Source organism: Panthera uncia, chromosome A2, assembly GCF_023721935.1.
Source record: "Panthera uncia isolate 11264 chromosome A2, Puncia_PCG_1.0, whole genome shotgun sequence".
Lineage (NCBI taxonomy): Eukaryota > Metazoa > Chordata > Mammalia > Carnivora > Felidae > Panthera > Panthera uncia.
The window spans coordinates 118,928,545-118,956,200 of record NC_064816.1 but is presented as its reverse complement, the minus strand read 5'-3'; the positions used below and the strand labels follow the sequence as shown (position 1 = coordinate 118,956,200).

The window sequence follows — 27,656 nt, the reverse complement described above, 5'->3', positions numbered from 1 at the left end:
CCATCTCTCTCTCTCTCTCTCTCTCTCTCTCTCTCTCTCTGTCTCTGTCTCTCTCTCTGTCTCTCTCTGTCTCTGTCTCTCTCTCTCTCTCTCTCTCTCTCTCTCTCTGTGTCTCTCTCTCTGTGTCTCTCAAAAATAAGTAAACATTTAAAAATAAGTAAAAGTAAAACCCAGTGCTTGAAACTAAATAAAGCTAAGTGTTAGTGATTAAAAAAACAGCAGTGTACAAATTTAAGTGCTAAATGTGGCTTTTAAAAAAAGAGAATTTAAAAATATATGTGGTTAGCCATCAGGGCATTAGGACAGCACCGATGAAACTCCTTACAAGATGCAGCCACTTTCAAATGACAATTATTTTAAAGTAAAAACATTTTAATCAGATGTATATATGTTTATATACACATACGCTGTTTTATAAGAATTCGTCTTCTTTCTGGATTATATTAGGAGAAATCTTGCAAGTGTTTTTACTAGTTATTCCTGAATGAATGCTAGCTTTCCTGTCCTACAGTGATCCACCACAGAACTTCCCTACAGTTTTAAGAATCTCAGAATCTCTGTTTTCCCCACTGTTCCTCTTTAGTCATCGTTCTTGTTAGATAGGTTAGCCAACAGTGTGGGTTTTATTTGCTTTTATAAAATTTTGCATTGAGCTGTCCAATACATTGATCTCTCAGTACAACAACTTAGGATTTGGTGTTCTGTTGTATTAATTGCAGAAACTAGTCCAGAAAATTTATTTAGTGTCATTGAGGACAGAAAATGTAAAGCCCTTAATATATTGATAACAAATTGACCAACTTTTCAAATTATCAAAATACCATATGTGTAATTTGTGGTTTTAAAGTTGTTTTAGAAAGCTGACTATAGATCACTGGGTGTTTATATATATATATATATATATACATAAAATTTTTCAGAAATAGAATTTAGTGATTCATCACTTACATATAACACCCAGTGCTCCTCCCAGCAAGTGTCCTTCTTAATGCCCCTCCACCCATTTAGCCCATCCCCCCACCCAACATCCCTTCAGCAACCCTCAGTATGTTCTCTGTATTTAATAGTCTCTCTAGGGATGCCTGGGTGGCTCAGTTGGTTAAGCATCGGACTTCAGCTCAGATCATGATCTCACAGCTCTTGAGTTTGAGCCCCACATCGGGCTCTGTGCTGACAGCTCAGAGCCTGGAGCCTACTTCAGATTCTGTGTCTCCCTCTCTCTCTCCCCCTCCCCTGCTCACTCTCTGTCTGTCTCTCTGTGTCTCTCAAAAATAAACATTAAAAAAGGAAAAAGAGTCTCTTATGGTTTGTCTCCCTCTCTCTTTCTATATTGTTTTTGCTTCCCTTCCCATATGTTCATCTGTTTTGTTTCTTAAATTCCACATGAGTGAAATCATATGATATTTGTCTTCCTCTGACTGACTTATTTCGCTTAGCATAATACACTCTAGTTCCATCCACCTTATTGCAAATGGCAAGATTTCATTCTTTTTCATAGCCGAGTAGTATTCCATTGTATATATATCTACCACATCTGTTTTATCCATTCATCATTCAGTGGATGTTTGGGCTCTTTCCATACTTTGGCTATTGTCAGTAGTAGTGCTATAAACGTTGGGGTACATGTGCCCCTTCGAATCATCACTCCTATGTCCTTTGGATAAATACCTAGTAGTGCAATTGCTGGTTTGTAGGGTAGCTATTTTTAATTTTTTGAGGAACCTCCTTACTGTTTTCCAGAGTGACTGCACCAGTTTGCATTCCCAACAGTGCAGAAGGGTTCCTCTTTTTCTGTGTCCTCGCCAACATCTGTTGTTGCCTGAGTTGTTAATTTTAGCCATTCTGACAGGTGTAAGGTGGTATCTCATTATGGTTTAGATTTGTATTTCCCTGATGATGAGTGATGTTGAGTATTTTTTCATGTGTTACATATATTTTTTTTAATGTTTTTTATTTTAAGAGAGAGAGAGAGAGACAGAGATGAGCGGGAGAGGAGCAGAGAGAGAGGGAGATGCAGAATCTGAAGCAGGCTCCAGGCTCCAGCTGTCAGCACAGAGCCTGATGCAGGGCTTGAACTCATGGACCATGAGATCATGACTGAACTGATGTCAGATGCCTAACCAACTGAGCCACCCAGGTGCCCCTGTGTTATCTTTTAATCCAAAGTATTGAAAGACTGAAAACTGACTTTTTAATGATTATTATTCTCAAGTTAGCTACATGCTGTGTGTTCTTGGCTTCAGGGGTAGATTCCCGTGATTCATCACTAACATATAACACCCAGTGCCCATCCCAACAAGTGTTCTCCTCAGTGCCCATCATCCATATTCCCCCGCCCCCCCCAACCCCCACCCCCAACAACCCCCAGTTTTTTCTCATATTGGAAAGTCTCTTATGGTTTGCTTCCCTCTCTGTTTTTATCTTATTTTTCCTTCCCTTCCCCTATGGTCTTCTGTTAAGTTTCTCAAATTCCACATATGAGTGAAATCATATGATACCTGTCTTTCTCTGACTACCATATTTCACTTAGCATAACACCCTCCAGTTCCATCCAAACAGCAAGATATCATTCTTTTTCATAGCCGAGTAATATTCCATTGTATATATCTACCACATATTCTTTATCCATTCATCAGTTGATGGACATTTGGGCTCTTTCCATAATTTGGCTATTGTTGAAAGCACTGCTATAAACATTGTGGTACATGTGCCCCTATGCATCAGCACTCCTGTATCCCTTGGATAAATTCCTAGTAGTGCTGTTGCTGGGTTGTAGGGATATTCTATCATTAGTTTTTTGAGGAACCTCCACACTGTTGAAAACTGACTTTAAAATTTAAGGCCTATCTTTTTGTGTTATTCTTCTATTTGCTATTAAAGTAAGTTGAAAACAGACCTTTCCTTGTAGAGTTTAAAAACTAAAATAAATTATGTTCTTGGAAGAGAACGGCTTCATTTGATTAGACTATTTAGTAAACAGAAAGAGCTGGCTAAGGAGACCAAACATTTCTAGCCTCACATATTTACTGAGGGAAATAGAATTATAATCTTTAAATTAGACAAAGATTAAAGGTTTTATTATGAAAAATGGAGTTAAATTTGATTTCTGTGATCTCTTCTAAAGATGTGATTGGCATGTGGACTATACATGATGCAAGGGATGTAAATAGAACATGCCTTTATTTTTCTTTCTTTTGTGGCCTCTTTCAGTAGTAATCTTTCTTGCCAGTGGTGAAAATGCTGATGAACCTATGATTTTTTGCTTACTCTCAGGTAAAAGACAGTCTTTTATTTAACAAAAAAAATAACCTTTTTTTTAATGTTTATTTTTGAGAGAAAGAGAGGCAGAGAAAGACAGAGACACAGAATCCAAAGCAAGCTCCAGGCTCTGAGCTGTCAGCACAGAGCCCGATGCGGGGCTCGAACTCGTGAACTGTGAGATCATGACCTGAGCCGAGGTCAGAGTCAGTTCCATTTCTGTAAATACAAGTGTCTAGTCATATAGTAGTCATGATTTCAATATTAATTCTGTGGTGAGACTTCTAAATGGACATTACTAGTATCACCGGTATTTTTAGTCTTCTCCCCTTTTTGCCTTTGGGCAAGCTTTGCTATTCTGGCCAATAGACTGTGTCTGGAGATGATATGGCTACTTCCAGGCCAGTATAGTTATGAACAGTTACACAGTTGTCCCTAGTCTTTCCTACTACTAGAGTAAACCCTGAAGCATCATGTTGACATGGAGACAACACAATATCAAAGCTGCCTGGACTACTGAGCCAATATGTGGAGGACAGCTGCCCTGGAGAGCCCTCTGAACCCATATTGGACTTTGTGTGAATGAAAAATCAACTTTTTTGTGTGGTAAGGAACTGAGATTTTTGTGTTGTTATAGCCCCATAACCTATTCTGACTAACACTTCTTCACTACCCCAAAGCGATGGCTCACTGCAGGTGGCTCCTCCCCTCCCTAGTTAATGGTGGCGAGTGATCTGAGATTGGATGGAAGGATGAAGTCACCCTCTCTGTTTCCCTGATGCTCTTCCTTCCCCCGCTAGCCATTGCTTCAGACTTTTGGGTTAATAGGGTAGGAGGAAGGCTGTCTTTTACTAGAAAGTAAAGAAATGTGAGTTCTTATTTGACTCGATAGGTTTGTGCTTTCTGGGCCTGCAAGATATTTAAAGTTGACTTCCTCGGGGCACCCGGCTGTCTCAGTTGGAAGAGTGTGTGACTCTTGATCTTGGGGGTCATGTTCCAGCCCCACATTAGGTGTAGAGATTACATAAATAAACTTTAAATAAAGTTGGCTTTTTCTTCTTCCACTGTAGCCCCATAATATGGGCAATTAATTTTTTTGGTACCCCACTCTACCTCAACCTGATTTTTTTTTAAGTGATCCATTCCATACAGGTTCATGCCTTTGAAGTCTCTCCCTCACAGGTGGCTCTTGTGGGCTGGACATAAATAGGTTTCTGGCTGGTTCCCTCCTGCATTGTCTCTCTTCTAGTCTGTGGGAAACATTCACTTATCCCTGGCTCTGACAAACTCTAGGAGTACAGGCTATTACAACAAAGCCACTTTTTAACAATGTCAGCTTTACAGAGTTATGACTGACAAAATTATGAAATATTTGAAGTGTGCGTTGTGATTGGATATAATATACACTGTGGAAAGGATTCCCCATCTAGTTAATTAATACACCCATCACCTTACCTACTTATCTTTGTGTGTGTGTGTGTGTGTGTGTGTTTGTGTGTGAGAACATCTAAGAACATTTGAGTTCTACTCTCAGCAAACTTCAATTATATAGTACAGTGTTAACTGTAAAGAAGATAGAATACTTGATGAATTCGCCATCATCCTTGTAACAGGGCCATGCTAATTTCCTTAGTGTTCCAAGTTTAGTGTATGTGCTGCCAGTGGAGCATAGCAGAGCCCCTTCTGTCCCACTGAGTATCTTTTGTAGCTTGGGTCAGGTGGAAAACACATTTCAGGTTCTCCCAGAGACCCCACAAGAGTCCCCTGTTGCTTGGTGAGAAGGTAGCACTCCACCATCCCCATTCCCTTAGAAGCAGAGGGCACAGCAACAACTCTTCACTCTTTTCACTCTTTTGTATTCCTTAAGTGGGTGAGGGCCCAAGAGTCATCAAGCCAATTCTCCCCATTTTCCTCCCCTCACCTTGGTACGATACCTGTCACTGAATTGAACCGAAACAGGAAGATTCCTAAGTTAATATCCTATTACGTAAGTTTAACATTCTGTGAATTTTTTTAGATGTTACTCATTGTTATGGGCTGAATTGTGACCCCTCAAAGGTTCTAACTGGACTAAGAATCAACAAGAAATCAATTGACAGATTAACAAGAGAAAATCAAATTTAATAGCGTACATATGGGGAATCCACCCAGACATGAAAATTCCAAAGACAGACAAAATGAAGTGTACATGTCATTCTGAACTCAGGAGAAGGGAATAGGGGTCTGAGGCTTGAGAGGAATGCACTTCACAGGACAGAAGGAAGAGCAGCTGTATGGTAATTAGACGTTTGCCTTGCCACGTAGATGAGTCACTCACGTAAAATTTGTCTCCTTATTCTGGGAAGATCCCCCAATTTAGAGTTCTTCTATGTAGTTAAAGGATGGACAAAAGTTTCTCTTGAGCCCACAGGGTCTCGCTTGCCTTCAGCTCAAAATAATCTTCTTGCCAGAGTGGCCCATCTCGAGGCGGCCTGCCCTGGACTCCTACATGCTTTTGAATGATAAGCAAGCATTCCCATTTCTTGAGTCTAGGCTTATGTGTTCTGTGTCTTCCTTGGCTTGTTCAGCCTCCTTGGGTGATACAACCTCTCTCTAGTGTTCATTCTTTCATCTGGACTGACAAGATGGACACTGGCTTCCCCCTCACTAGAAGCTCCACAGCCAGTTAAAACTGTGATTTCTAATTTAAACACATCTCAACTATTTATGGCTTCCTTCTTGAAGTTTGTTTGTTGGTTGAGAGAGAGAGCATGCGGGAAAGGAGCAGAGAGAGAGAGAGTCTCTAGCAGTCTCCACACTGTCAGCTCAGATCCTGACTTGGGGCCCGAATCCACCAAACACGAGATCATGACTTGAGCTGAAATCAAGAATCCGATGCTTAACCGACTGAGCCACCCAGGCACCCCATTTATTCACGGCTTCCTTCTACACACCAACAATTACTCCTTAAATAGCTGGTGGTATTTTTGAAACTTGAGTGAGTTTCCTTCCTGGAGATAAACTTCTAACAAAAACTTCTTCCTTCTATTTTAAGGTAACATCAGATGTTCTCTGGGTACTATACTGAGTAAGTGTAAAGCCCACTATTGAATGTATATTTAGAAAAGGGAGAGGGCGGGGAATGAAGATTTAAACACAACTGCTTTAGTGGCTCAGCTGTTGCATAGGCTTTTGAAAATATCTTTATATCTCAACTTTTGTCTAATTTACATCAGTACACAGATTTATGACCTTTTAGGACCTGTTTTGAATTAATGATTTGTTTTGTAAAGCATATTCCCTGAACTCCTGTGGTATTTCCTGATGATTTCTCATAAAGGAGCAATTTATACACTGTCTCGTATTGTTTACTGTTATGTGTGGTTTTTAAGGGTCTAGATTGGTCCATATTTGCCTTTTTTATTTGTTGCACCCAACTAAGAGAAACAGAGACCCCAAATCAGTGGCTTTAATAAACAATAAACATTTTATTTTTCTAATATAAGAAGTCCAAAAAATAGGCAGTTGCTGGTGTTAATTAGGGGGCACATGGGTATCAAGACAGAGGTCTTTGAAATTCTCTTGGCTCTTCTCATGGTGACAAGATGGCTTCTGTAGTCCTGCCCAACATGTCCATCTTCCAGGGAGGAGAATGCTCATTTCAGTAAAGCAGAACTTTCTCCTCACTTGTCATTAGAGAGGACAGTGTCACATAGCCACCCTAATTGTGAAGCTGAGGAATTTTTTTGACTGAGAAATCACCCCCCCCCAATAAAATTAAGATTCTATTAGTAAGAAAGAAAGGGAGGAATTAGGTAATAAGCAGTCTACCGTACTATACCATAGTCCCTATTCTTTTTCTGTATTACTTGCCATTCAGTAAATTGATTTAAAATTTGATCAAATATAAATGCATGTATATAATCTAGGATTACTGGTGGTCAGTTGGCTGGTGGAAAAACAGAGCATTCCAACTGCTACAAGTCCTTGGCCATTCTGGACAGCAGTCCAGAATACAGACTCAGAATAGCTTTGCTCTTCTGTCTGCCACAAGCATAAAGATTTATTCATTCATACCTGAAATACCTAGGTCTTCAGTAGTTCTGGAGATATCACACTGGGTTTATGCATGCTAAGATTTAGAAGCTAGTCTCCCAATTATGTGCCACAACTAGCTTAAAAGCTAGAGTCCTAACAGTACTTCTAGAATGAATAAATATAAATTTGTGAAAGAGATAGCAAGGAAAGGCTGTGTGGAATTCAAAGGAATAGGAGATTACATTGGGTAATGTTTGATGGATGTGGTGTTATTTGAAGAGTGACAATCATGTTTGATCCAGTCTGAATAAAATATATATTGTAAAATAAGGGGAATATATTAAACCCTTGACATTGGCAAAGAATATGTCCAAGATCATTTTGAATCCCAAATTTGCAAGTGTGGAGATATTTGTACCAGGCATATGACTTTGTCTTTTCAAATCACATTTGCCATGTTACCTATGTGTTATCCTCATGTAGCAAGTTTCACCACATCAGCTTCAGCAAGTGTGAGCTCTAATCTAGTGAGCTGTTTTTATGTTAGCCAGAATACTTCCTGATACCATTGGAGTTTTTAATTCTTTTTGTTGTGAATTCATTTACGCAACAGATGGAGCCACCCTTGAACCAGATACTATAATACTTTTCGGGTGTTTTTTTGTTTTTATATTTAAGTAAGGGCTAGGCCCATTGTGGGGCTTGAACTCACGACCCTGAGATCAAGAGTTACATGTTCTACCAATTGAGGCAGCCAGGAGCCCTGATACTTTAATATCCAAGAACTTTAATTATCCAAGAACCAATGATCTTTTCTAGCTAAAAACCATCATATCTGTAGATCTTTTTACTTTCTTTATTTTTTTTTAAATTTTTTTTAACATTTATTTATTTTTGAGACAGAGCATGAATGGGGGTGGGGGGGGGGCGCTCAGAGAGAGGGAGACACAGAATCTGAAACAGGCTCCAGGCTCTGAGCTGTCAGCACAGGGCCCGACACGGGGCTCGAATTCATGGACCGAGAGATCATGACCTGAGCCGAAGTCGGCCGCTTAACCGACTGAGCCACCCAGGCGCTCTTTACTTTCTTTAATAAGCCCTCCAGGTGATTCCAATGTGAGCTAAAGTTTGAGAATCATAGAAGTTAAAGAATTCAAATTTTTGTCCCCAGCAAAATTTCAAAGTTTACAAAATTTGTTAAAAAAAAAATCCAGTTTAATTGTTCACAAAGAGTCACAATTAAGGGCTACCAAACAATTACTGTGTGGAAAGAGAAATCAGTGAGGAGCATTTAGAAAAATGAGCACTTTCATTTACTCTGTTGGAAATGATATATACACTGGTTAAATAAATTATAGTGCATTGGTTACTTGTGGGAAAGAAAGGCAAATGAAAAATTAAGTTTCCTTACTGCCTACAATGCATTGACAAGTCTTGAAACAGGCAGTGACATTCCTTTAAGAATTCAGCTGCCTCAATGATGACACTTTGCTCAGGGCAAAAGGCAATCTTAGCTTAACAGTATCCCAACTGCAGCTCCCCCACCCCCCACCCCAGGATCCTGTAAGTCTACTTTACATATAAAAATTCCTTTGGAACCCTCCTTTATAACCCATCCCCCCAAGATATATGATAGCAATCATGTGGCCCACTGATAATAAACATCTAAAGGGTCTCAAGACTGAATTTTTACTAAACAGTAATAAATGACCTTTTCCTAATAGCAGCTAGCCCCTTGAAGTCCTGGAAACCTTGTTTCCAAAATACCTTAGAGATTTATGCTATACCTAACACTCTCCCAACCTGAAGGTGTATAATCAGTCACTCTTCACAACCCCAGTGCAGCTCTTTCTGCCCACAGGTCCTGTCCCTGTACTCTAGTAAAATCACCTTTTTGGGGGTGCCTGAGTGGCTCAGTCGGTTAAGCGTCTGACTTCAGCTCACATTATGATCTCACAGCTCGTGGGTTCGAGCCCTGCATCAAGCTCTTTGCTGACAGCTTAGAGTCTGGAGCCTGCTTCGGATTCTGTGTCTCCCTTTCTCTCTGCCCCTCCCCTGCTTGCACTCTGTCTCTCTCAAAGATAAATAAGCATTAAAAAAAATTTTTTTTAATAAATAAAATCACCTTTTTGCGCCAAAGACGTCACAAGAATTCTTTCTTGACCATCAGCTCTGGACTCCCACCACTCCAAAATCAGTTACATTATGGTGCATTTGTATAATAAAATATTATTGCAGCTTAAAAAATAAGAAAGTAAATCTGTATGAGTTAACATTTAAAAAAACTCGAAAGATAGTAACTAGGGAGAAAAGCATGTTCTAGAACAGTTGTGGTTCTGACAGAGATACACATGTATATGCTTGTATGTCACTTGAAATTCTTGAAAAACTGTACTAGAAGCTGTTTGCAGTTGTTACTAGTTATGGTGGAACTTGGGAGGATGAGACTGGGGAAGGAGATTTCTACTTTTTCATCCTTTAATGTTCTGTAGTGTTTGAAGTAACATGACCATGTTTATTTTTTTAAAAACTGGTTAATTGAAAGAAACATTTTAAAACCTGTGTTGGGACCACAGTATAGAAGCATCTTCATTATCAGTAGTAAGGTATTTGTAATTAATTTGCTGAAGAGCCTTTGAGTGTGTTATATTCATTTTAAATAATCAGTGGTAAGGTCTGGAATGCATTTTAGTATGCTTAATCTGGTAACTAAAGTATATGAAATTAGCATAACTAGAATCAAGAGATGAGCAGTGTGAGGAAAAGATAATTTTCCCTCTGCCTTTCTAAGTTCTGTGCTGGGACCCTATATCAAAAGTTAGAATTAACAAGAGAAAAACAAGTTTTATTAGCACATGTACATGAGAGATACCTTGGGAAAAATGAGTAACTCTCCTGGGTGCTTTAAAATTATACCATCTACAGCTAAAGACAAAAAGAGAAAAGGTCATGAAAGAGGCCTGTTGTGGGATGGGAGGAAGAAAAGTATGGTAAACTTGAGTAAGGGTTGATGTGCAGATTTAAGTGCATTCTCTCCATTGATTTGAGTTTGAGGTGCTTTCATCATCTTTCTCTTCCTTATCTTTTAGTACCGAGATGGAGACACACACAGAAATGGAGATTTCCTTTATAAATGTACATTTCCCTTGCAAAACAGAACTTCTGCTCTTTTCAGAGCTTCTCCGGTGTCTACAGTTTCTCTGAAATTACCAGCTCAAAATAATCCTTGTGCCAAAGAGGCATATGTTGGGGCGATATTCTGTCACACTCAAGGAGCAGGAATTAAAATAAGCCTGGATCAAAGAGAATGAAGCCCGAGACTGCTATGGGCGTAGTAGTAAAAAGGGGACAGAAAATTGGTGGATTGCAGAGGTGAAATCTGTAGGATTTAAAAGGGAACAGGATTGGTAACCTCAAAATCTGCCGTCTTCTTTTTTCTTTAACTCGAGATGGTATTGAAGATGGTGGTTTGGGCCATTTCAGGGAGTTACTTAGTTTTCCTGGGTATCTCCCATGTATACAGGAAGTATGCATGTTATTACGCTTGTGTTTGTTTTTCTCCTATTAATCTGTCTTTTTTTATAGGAGAGTTTTGGCCAAGAACCTAGAAGGGTATAGGCAAAATTATTTTTCCTCCCCCACAGACTTTATAATTTTTACAAAGTATCTTGGATTATCCTTAATTCATCGTAGCAGTTTGAATGTTTCCTACAATTTGTTAAATCATTTCCATATATTTCTTTTTTGTTTGCATTTAAAATAATTCAGACATCACCTTATTTAGAGGTACTGAATTAAGCCTATAAAGAACCTGAAATCCAGTTTTAATCCTTATTCTCTTTTAAATTAGGGATTGTAATTTGTCTCCTCAGTACAGTAAGTTATTTGAAATCCAGTGCCATGAACCTTATCTGAGGTTCCCCCCACCTTTAAAAATGTCAATCAAGGAAATCTACACAATTCCATTTTTGTGTCAGCAGGTGGCAGACTTCTCTCTGCTATGGCTTAGTGCTGGCTTTCTAAATTACCTTTCTTGTTGATACATTTTTATGTTTACTCTCTCATTGCTGCTTAAACCTAAAGGTTTGCCACCCCAAAATGTGCCACTTTGTCATGTGAATTATTGTGAACTGAAGCCAGTCAAGACCCAGAGGGGTCAGGAAAAGCTTTTTACTGCCCTTCTACCTGCCTAAAAGAATTTAGAAAGGGGCGTGTACCAGGAAGAGAGCTATTACCAGAGATTGCTCTTTTATCTGAGAGATTTACCTGCATGGAGGCAAATGTTGCTCTTCTCATTTTCCTGGAATTGCCTTCCTCCCCTTTGAAGCCCCAGACCTCTACCCCTTTCTCCTTAGCTCAGGATGGTTTATAAGCCTCAATTGCCTGACTGCTTTTAGGTCTCTTATCTTTGTGGGTTCCCATAGGTGTGAAATTAAGGATTTCTTTTCTGTTAATCTTTTTAGTTAATCTTTTTAGTATGGGTGGTCTCAGCAAAGAACATAAAAGGGTAGAGGGAAAGTTATCGTTCTGCCCTTACAAACCATTAATCTATAAAATTTAAACCAACTGACACTCTTCTGCCATTATAGATGTAAATTCCATTGTCTGTTTTTTTTCCATATATGTTGTTTATTTTCCTCATTTGCAAGGTGCTAGTAGATTACAGCGTTTTATTTAGTGGTTGATTGGAAGGTTGCTTAATTTGTTTGGCAAGTTCCTGCTTGTAAGTGGGTGGAAATAGATAGTCACATGTTTAACGTGATGTGGGTTCCCGCAAGATCCTTCCTGTCCCCATTTTATCTCTGAAGCCTTGTCATGGCACAGCCCTCTCGTTTATTTTACATCAAATGCCCCACTCAGAGCCTGGGTTCAAAACACCATCATCAAAAAAACCCAAAATTTATCTAGATTTCTCTGTGACACCATTAGTGTTGTAAGGTAATGAGACCCTCAGTCAATTTTGATGGAGGGAGATAGGAAAAGCGTGAGAACCTAAGCATAACAGCATAGTGAAAAGTGACAAAACAGAAACCCACTGAAGTTACTTCAAGAAAACAGGGGGCTACCCTGGGGCTAGCACTAGAAAACACTTAGAAACTGATTCCCATTTGGGTTAGCTGGGCACCGCCCTATCATCCTGTGACCAGGAGAAAGGAACTAAGATTTGGGGGTGTCTACTTATGGTTAAATTCACTGTGCATGTTTACTTTATTTAATCCTTAAAAACACAGTCCAGCTAGTAATGTTGTCATAATATGTATTAATTTGCTCAGGAACTAGCTTAGTAAGTAGCAGACCAGCCCTCAGTATGCTTAAAGAAAGCCTGCTTCCCACTTGGGAATAAGAATTGCTTTAATGAAGTGTTATTGTGTTGCTGATCTTTAAAAATTTTATCTCTTTCCAGACGCCTGGGTGGCCCAGTTGGTTAAGCGTCTCACTTCTGCTCAGGTCATGATCTTGTGCTGGGCTCTATGCTAACAACTCAGAGCCTGGAGCCTGCTTCAAAGATTCTGTGTCTCCCTCTCTTCTCTGCCCCTTCCCTGCTCATGCTGTCTCGTCTCTCACAAATAAATGTTTAAATTTTTTTTTTTAATTTTTTCTCTTTCCAAGTTAAATACTTTATTCTATTTCATCTTTTTGATGGTTTTGTCACATGGCTTAGTTTTGGTAGGATGGGGAAATCTAGTGTTCCATAATTAATTCAGTTATTCTGTAATTTATAAGTATTGTATCTTATATAATAAAGATAAAATAATTTATTTAACAAGTTTCATAATTGCTGACTTGAACTCTAGAGTATCTGGTAAGGGAATGAAGTCATAACATATAATGTTTGAGAGTTTAGTAGTTGGTGAATCCTTGGGTCAGACTCAGCACTGCCACAATCTGATGGTTTAGCCTTGGAAAATTTTGTGGTTTTAAAAAAATGTTTATGTACTTTGAGAGAGACAGAAAGAGCATGAGTAGGGGAGGGGCAGAGAGAAGAAGAGAGAATCCCAAGCACGCTCCACATTCAGCTCAGAGCCCAATGTGGGGCTCAGTCTCACAACTGTGAGATCATGACCTGAGCCAAGACCAAGAGTCGGCTGCTTAATCGACTGAGCCACCCAGGCACCCCTAGCCTTGGACAATTTCTAAGTCTCAATTTCCAGTTCTCCAGAATGGAGAAGATTCACCTAAAAACTCTTCTGCCCCCTTGTTTCTTTCAGGGTATTATATTAAGAATATGTTCTGTCTTTGTGTTTGTATTGTTTATTTTACTTGGTATTTTAAATAATGCCTTTAGGAGAATTCCAACAGTGCATTCTAAATATCTACCCTGGGTTGTTAAGATTAAAAAAGAGATGATATGCATATAGTGCCAAACTTTGTTTACCACATAGTAGTTATTCAATAAATGCTAATCCTCTTTTCTTCCTTCTTGAGGTAAAGCAATTCTTTTCACAGCTGTCTTGTAGACATGATGTTCTCTTATAGGAGCTTCATATTAAGTAATGATTTAACAATTGTCTCTAAACAGTATTCTGTTTGAGCTCTCAGGCCTGGAGATAAAAGCAGAATGTCTAATTATATCATCATACATCTTTCTTAAAGTTATAAAGATTGGGAATGAAGGGGCGCCTGGGTGGCTCAGTTGGTTAAGATCATGGGTCAGGTCATGATCTCATGGTTAGTGAGTTCGAGCCCCTTATCGGGCTCTGCACTGACAGTGCCACTGCAGAGCCTGCTTGGGATTCTCTCTCTCTCCTTCTCTCTCTGCCCCTCCCCATCTCTCAAAATAAATAAATAAAACTCAAAAGAAGAAAAAGAAAAAGATTCGGAATGGAGAGAGAATGTTGAGCAACAGTTTTTCACCTGAGTACCTAGCCCTCTAGGGCCTAATCCTTGCTGGCCTGCAATCATAATTTGTATGTGGTTAAATTGACCTGAGTAGCATACTTACAGGCTTGGCATATATAATTATAATATCATTTTCAGTTACTGAAATTTAATTTCACTAAAGTTGTATGAGAAACATGGGCTTTTATAAAGAATAAAGCTTCTACATGTATTTCACTAATTTTGAATCCCCTCTAATACACTAAAAACAAGCATATCATATGATAGAGTATAGATGTTTAAAAATTTATTCATGAAGTTCACATGTGTGGATTTCCAGTCATATGGCTCTGTTTTAGGGAAGTTTTAATAATTAAGGACTCATTAGTACCTGAATTAGATCCAGTTTTTTATAAAGAATTTCTCCCTTTTAATTTACCTGTTTTAAGCTTAATTTTCCCCTGATTATCTTTTTATTTTATATGATATAATGCATGCTGATATAAAAAAATTACTACATCTAGGTAAACAAAAAGAAGTAATCAGCAATTTTCACCAGCTTAAAAAAAAACAAACAGATTTTAGTATACTCCTTTGTTTTTCTATGCATGTAGCTGTTGTCCTTTGTCTCAGCATGAGATTATATTGTAGCATTGTTTTTATTTTTATATTTTTAAGTTTACTTATTTATTTTGAGAGAGCTATAGTACTAGCAGGGAAGGGACAGAGAGAGAGGGAGAGAGAGAATCCCAAGCAGGCTCAGCACTATCAGTGCAGAGCCCAATGTAGCACTTGAACTCACCAACTATGACATCATGACCTGAGCTAAAATCAAGAGCCAGGCACTTAATGGACTGAGCCACCCAGGTGCCCCTGTAACATTGTTTTTAATAAGATTATTCATTTATTAATTTATTCCTTACCAGTTCTATACTTATTTTAGAGTATTATATTCCTTTATGTTATTATATCATAATTTATTTTAGCAAGTTCTTCATTGTTGAGCATTTAGATTGTTTTCCATTTTTCATTATGGTAAATAATGTATCAGTAAATATTCATGTAGCATCTTTGCAAATCAGTAACTGTTTAAGTAGAATGCTAGGTCAAAGGACATGCACAAATCTAAGGCTTTTGAATGTACTCTCGGGTTACCCCCTGAAAAGTTTGTACCAATTTACATTTCCACCAGGAGTATATACAAGTACCTAGCTCCCTGTTTTCCTGGGAAGAGGTGTCATTTTTTTTTTTTCTCATTTTTACCAAATAATATGTTTTTAAATATTCAGCTGAACCTTTAAAAATAATAGTGGCCATTTATTTTCTTCTTTTCTGAATTGTCTAAGTTATTTTTCTTGATTTGCAAGGGGTTTTATAATGATTTTAACCATGAGAGTATGTTAGGAATGTATTTTTCCAAGTCTTTTTGTTTCACTTCCATTTTTGAGTAGTCTAAGAGTGACCCTCCTTTCAAATCTTTAAATGTGTGCTATTGACTGCTGCTGCTTCTTTTTATTGAAGTGTAGTTGACATACAGTATTCTTTTAGTTTCAGGTGTATAACATAGTGATTCAACAGTTCATGCTCACCATGATAAGTGTAGTCGTCATCTTCACCATACAAGATTATACAGTGTTATTGACTATATTTCCTATGCTCTACTTTTCATCTCCGTGACTTTATTTCATAACTTCCAGTTGGTGTTTCTTTTTTTTTTTTTAATGTTTATTTATTTTTGAGAGAGAGAAACAGAGCGTGAATGGGGGAGGGGCAGAGATAGAGGGAGACACAGAATCCAATGCAGGCTTCAGGCTCCGAGCTGTCAGCACAGCCCCGACATGGGCTTGAACCCACAAACCGTGAGATCATGACCTGAGCTGAAGTTAGACGCTTAACCGACTGAGCCACCCAGGCACTTTGTACTTCTTAATCCCCTTTATCTTTTTATCCCAATTCCCCACCCACCTAAATGCCTTCTTTAAACCAATGTACTAATTCTTTATAATGCTTTACTGAGCTTAATTTGTATATGACTCCTCATTTACACATTATGACTTCATTCAATATACAGAGTGGGAGGAGAATCTAACATAATGTTTAAATAGTTTGTGTAGCTTACTCATTAGTTTATCCTCCCAGCCAAAGAATGAGGAAGTTTTTCTTACTCCAGAAAAAGTAGTAAGGTAGGATTTTACCTCAATAGATAATTTTCATTTTACCTTCATAAATATGGCTTAACATATGGCATGTCCATTTTGTCCAAAGATGTAGTAGCATTATATGTATTTCTTAATTCTTACATTTTGCGACATGTAACTTTTTTTTTATTAAAAAAAAAAGTTTTTTAGTGTTTATTCTTGAGAGAGAGAGAGAGAATGAGTTGGGGAGGGGCAGAGAGAGAGGGAGACACAGAATCCAAAGCAGGCGCCAGGCTCTGAGCTATCAGCAGAGAGGCCGACGTGGGGCTCAAACTCACGAGCTGTGAGATCATGACCTGAGCTAAAGTCAGACACTTAACCAACTGAGCCACCCAGGCACCCCTAGAAAATTTTTTTTAATGTTTAATTTTATTTTTGGGACAGAGAGAGAGACAGTGTAGGTGAGGAGTGGCAGAGGAAGAGGGAGACACAGAATCCAAAGCAGGCTTCAGGCTCTGAGCCTCAGCACAGAGCCCAACTTGGGGTTTGAACTCATGAACCATGAGATCATGATCTGAGCTGAAGTCAGATGCTTAACCAACTGAGCCACCCAGGGCCCCAGGCCATGTAACTTTTTAAAAATAATATTTGTTTTCTTCTGGGCATAAGGTAGGTTCATTACAGAAAATTTAGAAAATACCAAAGAATATGAAGAAGAAAATACAGTCAGCTGTGATCCTTTATTCCTCTGTAATGACTGTTAATTGAGTTTTATGATATATTTGATTCAGCCATGTTGAGTGATTATCTATACTATTGAATTTAGCTTGTTACTGCATTATTATTTAGGACTGTTTTTTTACTTTTTTTTTTTTTTTTTTTATTTATTTTTGAGAAAGAGAGTGTACAAGTAGGGGAGGAATAGAAAGAGAGGGAGACACAGAGTCTGAAGCAGGTTCCAGGCTCTGAACTGTCAGCACAGAGCCAGCCCTATGCGGGGCTCAAACCCACGAACTGCAAGTTCATGACCTGAGCTGAAGTCCGACGTTTAATGGACTGAGCCACCCAGGCACCCCTAGGACTTTTGTATCTATATTCATATGTGAACTTAGGTTATGTATCCCCTTTTTGTACTACTTAAAAAAAAATTTTTTTAACGTTTTTTTATTTTTGAGACAGAGAGAAACAGAGCATGAACGGGGGAGGGTCAAAGAGAGAGGGAGACACAGAATCTGAAACAGGCTCCAGGCTCTGAGCTGTCAGTACAGAGCCCGACGCGGGGCTCGAACTCACGGACCGCGAGATCATGACCTGAGCTGAAGTGAAACGCTTAACCGACTGAACCACCCAGGTGCCCCCCCCCCCAAAATTTTTTTTTAATGTTTATTTATTTTTGAGGGAGAAAGAGACAGAGCATGAGCGGGGGAGGGACAGAGAAAGAGAGAGGGAGACATGGAATCCGAAGCAGGCTCCAGGCTCTGAGCTGTCAGCACAGAGCCTGACACAGGGCTTGAATCCACAGAGGTAAGATCATGACCTGAGCTGAAGTTGCAAGTTTAACTGACTGAGCCACCCAGGTACCCCCCCCCCCTTTTTGTACTATTTTTGATAGGCTTTTGTTTCAGGGTTTTATACTAGTTTCATAAATGGAATTGGATAGCTTAACCTCTTTTTTATGTGTTGTTAAGCAGTTTATATCTAGCATGGAGCCCTTTAAAAGTTTGAAAGAGATCACCAGTATGATGCCTGACTATAAAGTATAAAGCACTTTGAAGGCCATTCTCTGATAAACCTACTTTTATAAGTTCCATTCTGATGAACGCATGTTCCATTGTTGAACATATGTTACCAAAACTTTTCATAGGTTAAATTAAGTACTTTGGTCTAACATACTGAGTTTATTAATATTTAAGGAAGTTTTTTTAGTCCTTTTAGGACTATATTTTGTGGTTTTTTCTATTTACATACTTTTAAAACTCAAGTTCTCATTCATCCTCCCTATAATTTCAAGTAATCCTTTGCTATAAGTTATTTATAAGTTTGAATCTCTTTCAAAATAAATTTCTTCATCATTTTCTTACCTTTCTATTTTTTAAATGAGTTTATCCTGCAGAGCAAAAAGAAGATAGTAAGTTTTTGTACTCTCCATTTAGAGGTATTGGATATAATAACATGAACTATAAAAGCATAAATAACATAACCATTTTTGCTATTTTTTTAGTATAACCCATACCAAAAGAACAATCTTAAACAATACTGTTTCTTTTCAACAGACAGAATACCAACTGTGTGATTGTGGAAGGAGTCCAAAATTAAAACAAAGTTTTTCTTGTTCCATTTCAGGTACAGAGATCAGATATAATAAAATGGAAACAACAATTTCAGTGCTAAGCATCTTGGAATATTAGAACATAGTGCCTTTCAGAGGAGAGCCAGTGAAGACTCCCTTCATTAATGATACAGTATTACATCCAGTTTTCTTGAACTTTTTTTTTTTTAATGTTTTTATTTATTTTTGAGAGAGAGAGATAGCAGGAACTGGGGAGGGGCAGAGAGGGAGACTCAGAATCCGAAACAGGCTCCAGGCTCGGAGGTGTCAGCACAAAGCCCAACAGGGGACCAAAGTCGGGTGCTCAACCAACTGAGCCACCCAGGTGCCCCCAATTTTCTTGAACTTGACCTACCTGTTGCAACATACATGTCATTTCCTCTAAAGGAGTTTAAACTACAGAATTTACTACTTTTTAAGTTAAAAAAGTTATAAACCATGTTTGAGAACTGCATTTGAGTTTCTGAAAATTAAGTTACTCAATCCTAGATTTTTGCAGAGTTTTTAAGAAATGCATTGAGATTAGAACCACAGGTTTTCCTCAGTTTGCATATATGCCTGTAAATTCATAAATGCAGCAGTCAACTTCACTAACAATCACCTAATAGGATAAGTTTTTGGAATGATTTTAAATGAGAAGAAACTTACAGAAGATCTTTACTTCCTGTTCATCCCAAAATGGAAGGATTCATTGTTCCATCTCTGATTTGGCTCCTTAAACATTTAAAATTGTACTCATATAAACATTAACAACATCTGTTTCAATTCTGTGTTGATCAGTCACAGTGTTGAAGTTAGTTGACTCTTGCCTTCTTTAGAGGAGTTATAAGAGAAGTCAAATGCTTAGATGGATGTTTTACATGTTTAAAAAATCATCTTTCTATATATATCATACAGCAATTACAGGAATTAGCAGGAACAAGTTTTGCAAGAATCCTTACAGAGAGTATTGCATCTCACCTCCTACTGAATGGTCTTTCTTATATGATTTTATTGTTTTGTTTGGAATACTTTCCTAGGGTGTCAGTCACATTCAGATTGGAGTTTAAAAATACATTCCATAGCCAAATTATAGGATTATGGTAAACTGAGTTAGTAGTTATGTCTTAGATTAAATAGTTGAGAAATAAAGTATACTTACTACAGGTTTTATGTAGAATTGTGAAGGGATTTCTTTCACATACAACTATGAAGTAATGGAGTACTTTTATTCCCTTTACTTCTCAGCCCCAAGATTAAAGGGAAAATGAATCAATCAATAAATAAGTTATTAAGGTTTAAACAGATAGATTTGATTTTCTGTGGACTTTTTGTTTTTTCATTATTTCAAAATCTTGAGAAACTTTTTGATGACAAATATGAAGTGATCATTTTTAGCTTTTCAAGTTGATTGAATAATTGACAGTATCTAAAAAGTTGTAACTAGTTACTCAGAAGTACAAATGAGTATCTTTTTTTCTCATTGATAAAGACAGCCAGTTTCAGTGTTATAAGGGGAGACAAATCTTCCACAGATTTGAGTCCTGTACGAGAAGTTCTGTGCTCTTTGGCATATCAATTACGAGCGTAGAGTTTCCTTTAGGAGCTTCATGAATGATTTGTTTCTATGACCAGGAGTAAAGAAACTCCCAAGGCAACAGGGACCAGTCTTCGAGTCCACTACTGAATGGTCTTCATTGTGCTGCTAAAAAGCCTCCAACTTCTTACTTCTAAAACCTTTATATTCCCTTTCAAAAACAAAACATCATATCTGAGAGCGATTTCAAACAAAATTCATTTTCTTTTTCTCTGTACTTTGATTGTGTTTGTGTTCTTGTTCTTTTTTTTTTTTTTTTGGCACAGTTTCAAAACATTATTCTTATTCACAGACATCTTTAGCCCTCTCGTGTGTTATGTGTATATTATTGCCTAGAAACAGCATGATGTAATAAGAGAAAAGTCACATAAGTAGTAAGTAACCCCTTCAGACCTTAGATTTCTTATCAACAATAAAGAGGGAATATTATCTTTTTTGTAAGGCTTTACTGAATACATTAAAATGGAACATGTTACCAGGGAGCAAGAATATCCTGTCCCCTCAAGGTCCTTTTCGCTAGGCTAAGAATCAAATTGACATGAGACAGATTAACAGGAGGAAAAATCAAACTTAATAGCATACATCTGGAGAACCCACAAAGACATGGAAATTCCAAAGACAGGCAGAATGAAGTATGTATGTCATTGTGAACAAGGAGAAGGGGTCTGGGTCTTCAAAGGGAAGGAATGCAAGCCTGAGGAAGAATAAACAAATACTTGCTGGGCCACTTAGAAATGGTGGACAAAGAGAGAACTTGGATCAAAGAGGCCTTGCTAGGTTCCTCTCTGTCCACTCTACCTAATTTATAGTAGTGTAGTTATCTATGATGATAGCTGTCTTTCTGGAGAAGGTCTTTTATCTGAATTATTATAGGCAGTTGTAAGGGGTAGGAGGGTGGAGGTAAAGAGCTTTTCCTAAATCTGCTGGGTCTTGATTATTTTTAACTCAAAATAATCTTTATTCTAAAGTGGGCCATCTTAGGGTAGCCCCTGCCCTTGGTCCCACAATATATAAAGGCCATTGCATGCTTCTGGGACTCTGACACACAAGGTAAGAAAGTGCTTGAAAAATGTTAGTCCCATTTGGAGGGATAGCCCACCAGACATCCCATCCAACCCCCAGTTCCTATACCCACTGGGTGGAATTAAACTGTGGGAAAAGTTCCCTGTAGTCAGGAAGCCGTACTCCTATTTCCTCTCTTCTCTCCTTTCCTTAGACTAGCAGGACACAACACCAGGGCACCAAAGCTATCTTCTACCTCTTTGATAATATACTAGTCATCTTTCTTTTCATACTGTATTTTGTTTTATTTTTTTAAAAAAATTTTTTTAATGTTTATTTATTTTTGACAGAGACAGAGACAGAGTGCGAGTGGGTTAGGGGCAGAGAGAGAGGGAGACACAGAAGCAGAAGCAGACTCCAGGCTCTGAGGTGTCAGCACAGAGCCCGACACGGGGCTCGAACTCACGAGCTGTGAGATCATGACCTGAGCCGAAGTCGGACGCTCAACCGACTGAGCCACCCAGGCGCCCCTGTATTTTGTTTTATTTTAGAGCAAACTGGGTGAATTCCTTGCTTTTGTCTCCCCATTAGAAATACTGTTTCACTAACTGACTTGTTTCGTTTAGCATAACACATTCTAGTTCCTCTACGTTGCAAATGGCAAGATTTCATTCTTTTTTTAACTTTATTTATTTATTTTGAGAGAGAAAGAGGAAGCATGCATGGGGGAGGGGCAGAGAGAGAGAGAGAGAGAGAGAGAATCCTAAGCAGGCTTTGGTCTATGAGTGCAGAGCCCGACGCAGGGCTCGAACTCAACAAACCCTGAGATCATGACCTGAGCTGCAATTAAGAGTCGGACACTCAACCAACTAAGCCACCCAAGCACCCCATGATTTCATTATTTCTGATCACTGAGTAATATTCCATTGCATATATATACCACATCTTCTTTATCCATTCATTATTTGATGGATATTTGGGCTCTTTCCATAATTTGACTATTGTTGATAGTGCTGCTATAAACATTGGGGTGCATGTGTCCTTTCGAATCAGCATTTTTGTATCCTTTGGATAAATACCTAGTAGTGCAATTGCTAGGTCATAGGGTAGCTGAATTTTTAATTTTTTGAGGAACTTCTGTACTGTTCTCCAGAGTGGCTGCACCAGTTTGCATTCCCACCAACAGCAGAAGTGTTCCCCTTTCTCCACATCCTCGCCAACATCTGTTTTTTCCTGAGTTGTTAATTTTAGCCATTCTGACAGGTGTGAAGTGGTATCTCACTGTGGTTTTGACTTGCATTTCCCTGATTATGAGTAATATTGGACATCTTTTCATGTGTCTGTTAGCCATCTGGATGTCTTCTTTGGAAAAGTGTCTATTCATGTCTTTTGCCCATTTCTTCACTGGATTATTTGTTTTTTGGGTGTTGAGTTTTATAAGTTCTTTATAGATTTTGGATACTAATATCATTGCATTGTCTGAAAATGCATTGCATTGTCTGAAATTTAATTTTGTCTGAAATGTCATTTGCAAATATCTTCTCCCATTCCTTCGGGTACCTTTTAGTTTTGCTGATCGTTTCCTTTGTTGTGCAGAAGCTGTTTATCTTGATGAGGTCCCAATAGTTCATTTTTGCTTTTGTTTCCCTTGCCCCCAGAGACATGTCAAGTCTGAACTTGTTGTGGCTGAGGTCCAAAGAGGTTGTTGACTGTTTTCTCCTCTAGGATTTTGATGGTTTCCTGTCTTATATTTAGGTCTTTCATCCATTTTGAATTTATTTTTATGTATGGTGTAAGAAAATGGTCTAGTTTCATTTATCTGCTTGGCTGTCCAGTTTTCCCAATACTATTTACTGAAGAGACTGTCTTTTTTCCATTGGATATTCTTTCCTGGTTTGTTGAAGATGAGTTGATTGTGATTTCACTCATATGTGGAATTTAAGAAACAAAACAGATGAATATAGGGGAAGGGAAAGAAAAATAAGATAAAAATAGGGAGGCAAACCATAAGAGACTCTTAAGTACAAAGAACAAATTGAGGATTGCTGGAGAGGTGTTGGATGGGGGGAATGGGCTAAATGGGTGATGGGCATTAAGGAAGGCACTTGTTAAGATGGGCACTGGGTTATGTAAGTGATGGATCACTAAATTCAATTCCTGATACCCTTATTACACTATATGTTAACTAACTTGGATTTAAGTTAAAAAAAAAAGAAAGAAAGAAAACACTGTTTCAAATCATCTGTCCGTGATATTGACTAGCTCCAGGTGTTTTTTTAATTTATTTTTTAACGTTCTTTTCTGATTATACACATTTGTGCTACTACTGTAACATTTTAAATCATTTTTTGTTCCCCATGAAATTCATTGTATAAAGCTCAGAAAAAAAAAAATGGTCCCATAATCCCATCACAGATACTGTCTTATGTGTTCTATTTTAGACTTTACTATGCTTGTGTAAAGAACTCCCCCCAAATTGGACTCTTGCTGTAGATATTCTCATAACTTTTTTCACTCAATAGTAGATCATGTACATCTCCATATTGATCTCATAGAGCAGTACTGTCCAGTGATTTACAGGCATGAATTCTGAAGTCAGAGACCTGAGTTTGAATCCATTTCTGTCACTTGCCAGCTATAGCCTTAATTAATTCACCTATCAAATGAAGATAATGATAACACATACATTATAGGGTTATGAGTATTATATGAGATGAAGTATGTCAAGGACTTAGAAGTATCTGACACATGGTAAACGTACAATAAATTTTAACAATTAATAATAATGTTGGGAACTATAATCTTATATTTTATGTGTATACCACAGTGTATTCACCTCTTTTATATTAATGATAATTTAGATATTGGGCATTTAGGTTGTTTACAATTTCTCAGTATTATAAAACAAGTCTGTAGTATGTATCTTTGTGTACTAGATGGCAGCTGTATATCTTTGGCGACTAGATCTTTGTGTACTGCCTTATTTCCTTAGGATAAAATCCTTAGGGCATAAAATTGTTGTGTCAAAAGGAATGTAAGTTTTTAATAGTATTTCTAAATAGCCCTCCAAAAAGGAACTCTGACTCCAGCATCCTCTATTGTTGTTGAGAATGACTTATCTTGAGTCATCTTTCTAAGTGGTATCTTTAAAATTCTTATTATGGCTACCTATATTGATATATTGCAGGACAATTAAGTCATAATATTCATATATAATACAGAGTATTTTTAAAAAGGATCACCTGGTTGCCCTTGAGCCTCCATTAGTAGAGTATAAAAGATTTTCCTTGTAGAAGAATGTTTTGTTGTAAGTCTTCTCATCTTATTAAAATAAGATAGCTGTGCCAAGTTTTTAACCTTTGGTAGATACCAAGTTTGGATAATTTGTTAGTGGCCTTTTTAAAATTCGTTAACAAAAATTGGGAGTTTGTTTTTAATAGAGCATGCTACTTCACAAAATTTGATTACTGAAATGTTGCGTGAGTTCGATTTCTCTTGAACATAGAAAAGAGAGGGCAGATATAAAAATTTATTTACTAAAGTGTAGCTTCCTCATGTTCCTAATGATAAAGCTTCCTCGGGGGTAAGCATAACTTATCTATGAGGCCCTGACATATGGCATTAGCATATTGCAGTCCTGCTAGTCAAGTTAAAAACAAGACTTGTTCTCTTTAAAAGTTAAAAATATTTTTCTTCACAAAAGATTGACCACTTATTTCCAACAGGAAAGGCATGTTTTTCCATTTTTTAACAAAATTTTCAATGAAACTTAGTTTTCATTGTGTTCAAATTTTTTTTAGCAAATCCATGCATGGTCTTGATAAAATTTGCAGTGTAGGCATATGAAGAAAAACATAAAAATAAAAATCACTTAAATCCCAGTGCCCTGTAGTAAAGGCTCATAACATTCTAGTGACCACTTAGCATGCATCATGTATTTTTTCATGTATCTTAAATGCATCATGTATTTTTTTCATGTGTCTTAAATGAGGTAATCTTTTAAAAATTGTGATAAAATACAACATCAAATTTACTATTTTAACTATTTTAAATATTTTTAACGTTTACTTATTTTTGAGAGAGAGAGAGAGAGAGACACAAAGACTGAGCAGGAGAGGGGCAGAGTGGGAGACAGAACCTGAAGCAGGCTCCAGGCTCTGAGCTGTCAGCACAGAGAGCCCGGACACAGGGCTCGAACTCACAGACCACGAGATCACGACCTGCGCCGAAGTTGGATGCTTAACTGATCGAGCCACCGAGGCGCCCCTGTCTGTTTTAACTATTTTTAAGTGTACAGTTCAGTGGCATTAAATACACTGAGGTTGTGCAACCATCACCACCATCCATCTCTAGAACTCTTCATTTTCCAAATTGAAACTTTGTACTCATTGAGCCATGGCTACCCATTCTCCTCTCCCCCAGTCCTTGGCAACCACAACCTAATTTTGTTTTACCTTCTGTTGCACTATAATTTCATACATAAAAATGCATATACCACAAGTACACTGGCAACCAAAAAACAGGATGAGGAAGGGAGTATTTGTAAGTGTTAATATGGAGGCTCTGTTTTTCTTTGCAGAGCAAGTTGCCAGCTCTAATAGTACAGATTTACTTTCTCTTAACTGTCACATTATTTCAGTTGATAATTTTCTGTTGACTGGCTGGGGACTAGCTCAGAGCTAGCAAGTGTCACCCAGAGCATAATAAAGCACTGTGTAGTAATGCGTCACAAGACTGTTTTTGCATAGAGCTTAGCCAAGACTTTTGGAACCGCCCTCAGTTGCACCTTGTGCTATATTAGTACTTCTCAGACAGGAAGAATTTTCTTTCGCTGGTGTAGCTGGTCCGGTTACATTCAGGGTAAGTGTGTACAGTTCATGGAAACAAATGAGTTTCTTTTGTTTAACTTTATCTTTTATTTGGTTCAGTATCTTGGTGAAATTTTAGGCATTTAAAAATACAAATTAGGGAAATAAAAATAGAATAAAGCAGTAAAATGCAAAACTTTAACATTTGCAAAGATATGAATATGTATAACCTTGCAGTGCCTTGGGTCTCAGAAATTACAATTTATAGGATCTAATTTTAAGAGCTTCTTGTTTCACATATAAATGTTAACTAAAAGCAAAGTACCCTCAGAAATCTCTTCTCAAAGGGGAAAAAAAAAACATTGTAAGATCCAATTTTGTTGTTCATTTAGTTGCTCTGTGACTTAATTTTGCTGATTGCTATGCTTTGTGTCCCTAGGATTAGGAAGCATTTATTATGGCTAGTAATAAAGATAATTTTTATTACGTGCCTGTGAGTTTTAGCCAAGATATCATGGAGTGTAATTATATTGGTGTGTTTTAGGAATTGATAAAAGCTGGATCACAATCTCTAAGGTTTATAACAAATTGTATATTGAAAATTAAGATTCAAACATATATTACTGTAAAAGCCTAGAATGTTATGGTTAACTTAGATTTAAATAATTGAATTTACCTTATTTTTTATAGTTTTTTTTCTTTTTTTTAATCAGGAAAATTAGGTAATACAGCAAGCACACCATTTCTTAAAGCAATTTACTTGGTTTTTATTGGCAGTGTATATCCAAGCCCTGCATCCCTGGATATTGCTTACCACCTATGCTGTTGTTCTAGGACAAATTCAAGGACAGAAGAACTCAGAGTACCCTTAGGGTAATCAGTATAAATTACTTAATTTCCATGTGCCTTGGTTTATTCCTCTTGAAAAATGCTATTAGATATTAAGGCAGTGGGGGTGGGAGGATATATGAATAAATTCTAAGCTCTGAAATTGTGCATTTTCTTAAGTGTCCATAAAAGTCTGACCGAGAAACCAAGTTTTACTATTTAAGGAAATTGGTATAAATTCCCAATTTTTAAATAACTAGCCTTTGAAATCTATTTTTCTTCTATCTCCTTCTCTTCCCTTCCCACCTTTTCCTATTCCGTTTCTTTTTTCTTTCCCCCAACAGGCTTAGGAAAGACCTGAGAATGTTCAGTTTCATTTTTGGTTTATGTCTGTATCGAGAAAGTTTCACTTTCTAGTTTGTATATATTTTTTTCACTGCTGCCTTGAAAATCTAATTAGGGAGAATTATTTAAATGCTTCATGAAAATGATTTACAATGCTACTGAAATAATAAACTCACAGTTTTATTCCGTGTCCTAAGAAAGTGTCATTATTAAAAACGTAAGCTATATCATAAGTAATACAGGTTGCTGGAAAAGTGTAGCAAAAATGGATTCATTTGGAAATTTAGTACTGTTGCTGATTGATACCCTGTCCATATTATAGTAATACGCATCTTATGTAAGTAGTGTGCAGTTTACCATTCAAACTTTCTTTACCTTATTCTTGTATAGTGTAAATGTTTCTGCAAATATCACAATTAAAGCAGCCTCACAACTTTTTAAACCAATGTTAATGAATTTAATCTTGTTCACTTTTCCCGTAAGACAGAGTCAAGTAGGCCTTTAAAAAGTATTCAGTTTGCCTTCAAATACTTTAA

The 27,656-nt window shown here is 37.5% G+C and overlaps 1 protein-coding gene across 8 annotated transcripts in view; it reads left to right on the top strand.

Moving 5' to 3' along the window:
- NT5C3A (5'-nucleotidase, cytosolic IIIA) overlaps positions 1–27,656 on the top strand; it is a 52,257-nt gene that overhangs the window by 6,145 nt on the left and 18,456 nt on the right. The window contains exons 1-2 of one of the 8 annotated variants that reach the window (XM_049641666.1): positions 25,218–25,999; positions 26,725–26,820. The exons of 3 other annotated variants lie outside the window; for them this stretch is intronic. The gene's annotated coding sequence lies outside the window, so the exon portion shown is untranslated. Of the gene's footprint in view, positions 1–3,331; positions 3,865–25,216; positions 26,000–26,724; positions 26,821–27,656 lie in introns of those variants that run through there. 4 more of the 8 variants (XM_049641671.1, XM_049641667.1, XM_049641670.1 and 1 more) reach the window with 4 other exon arrangements.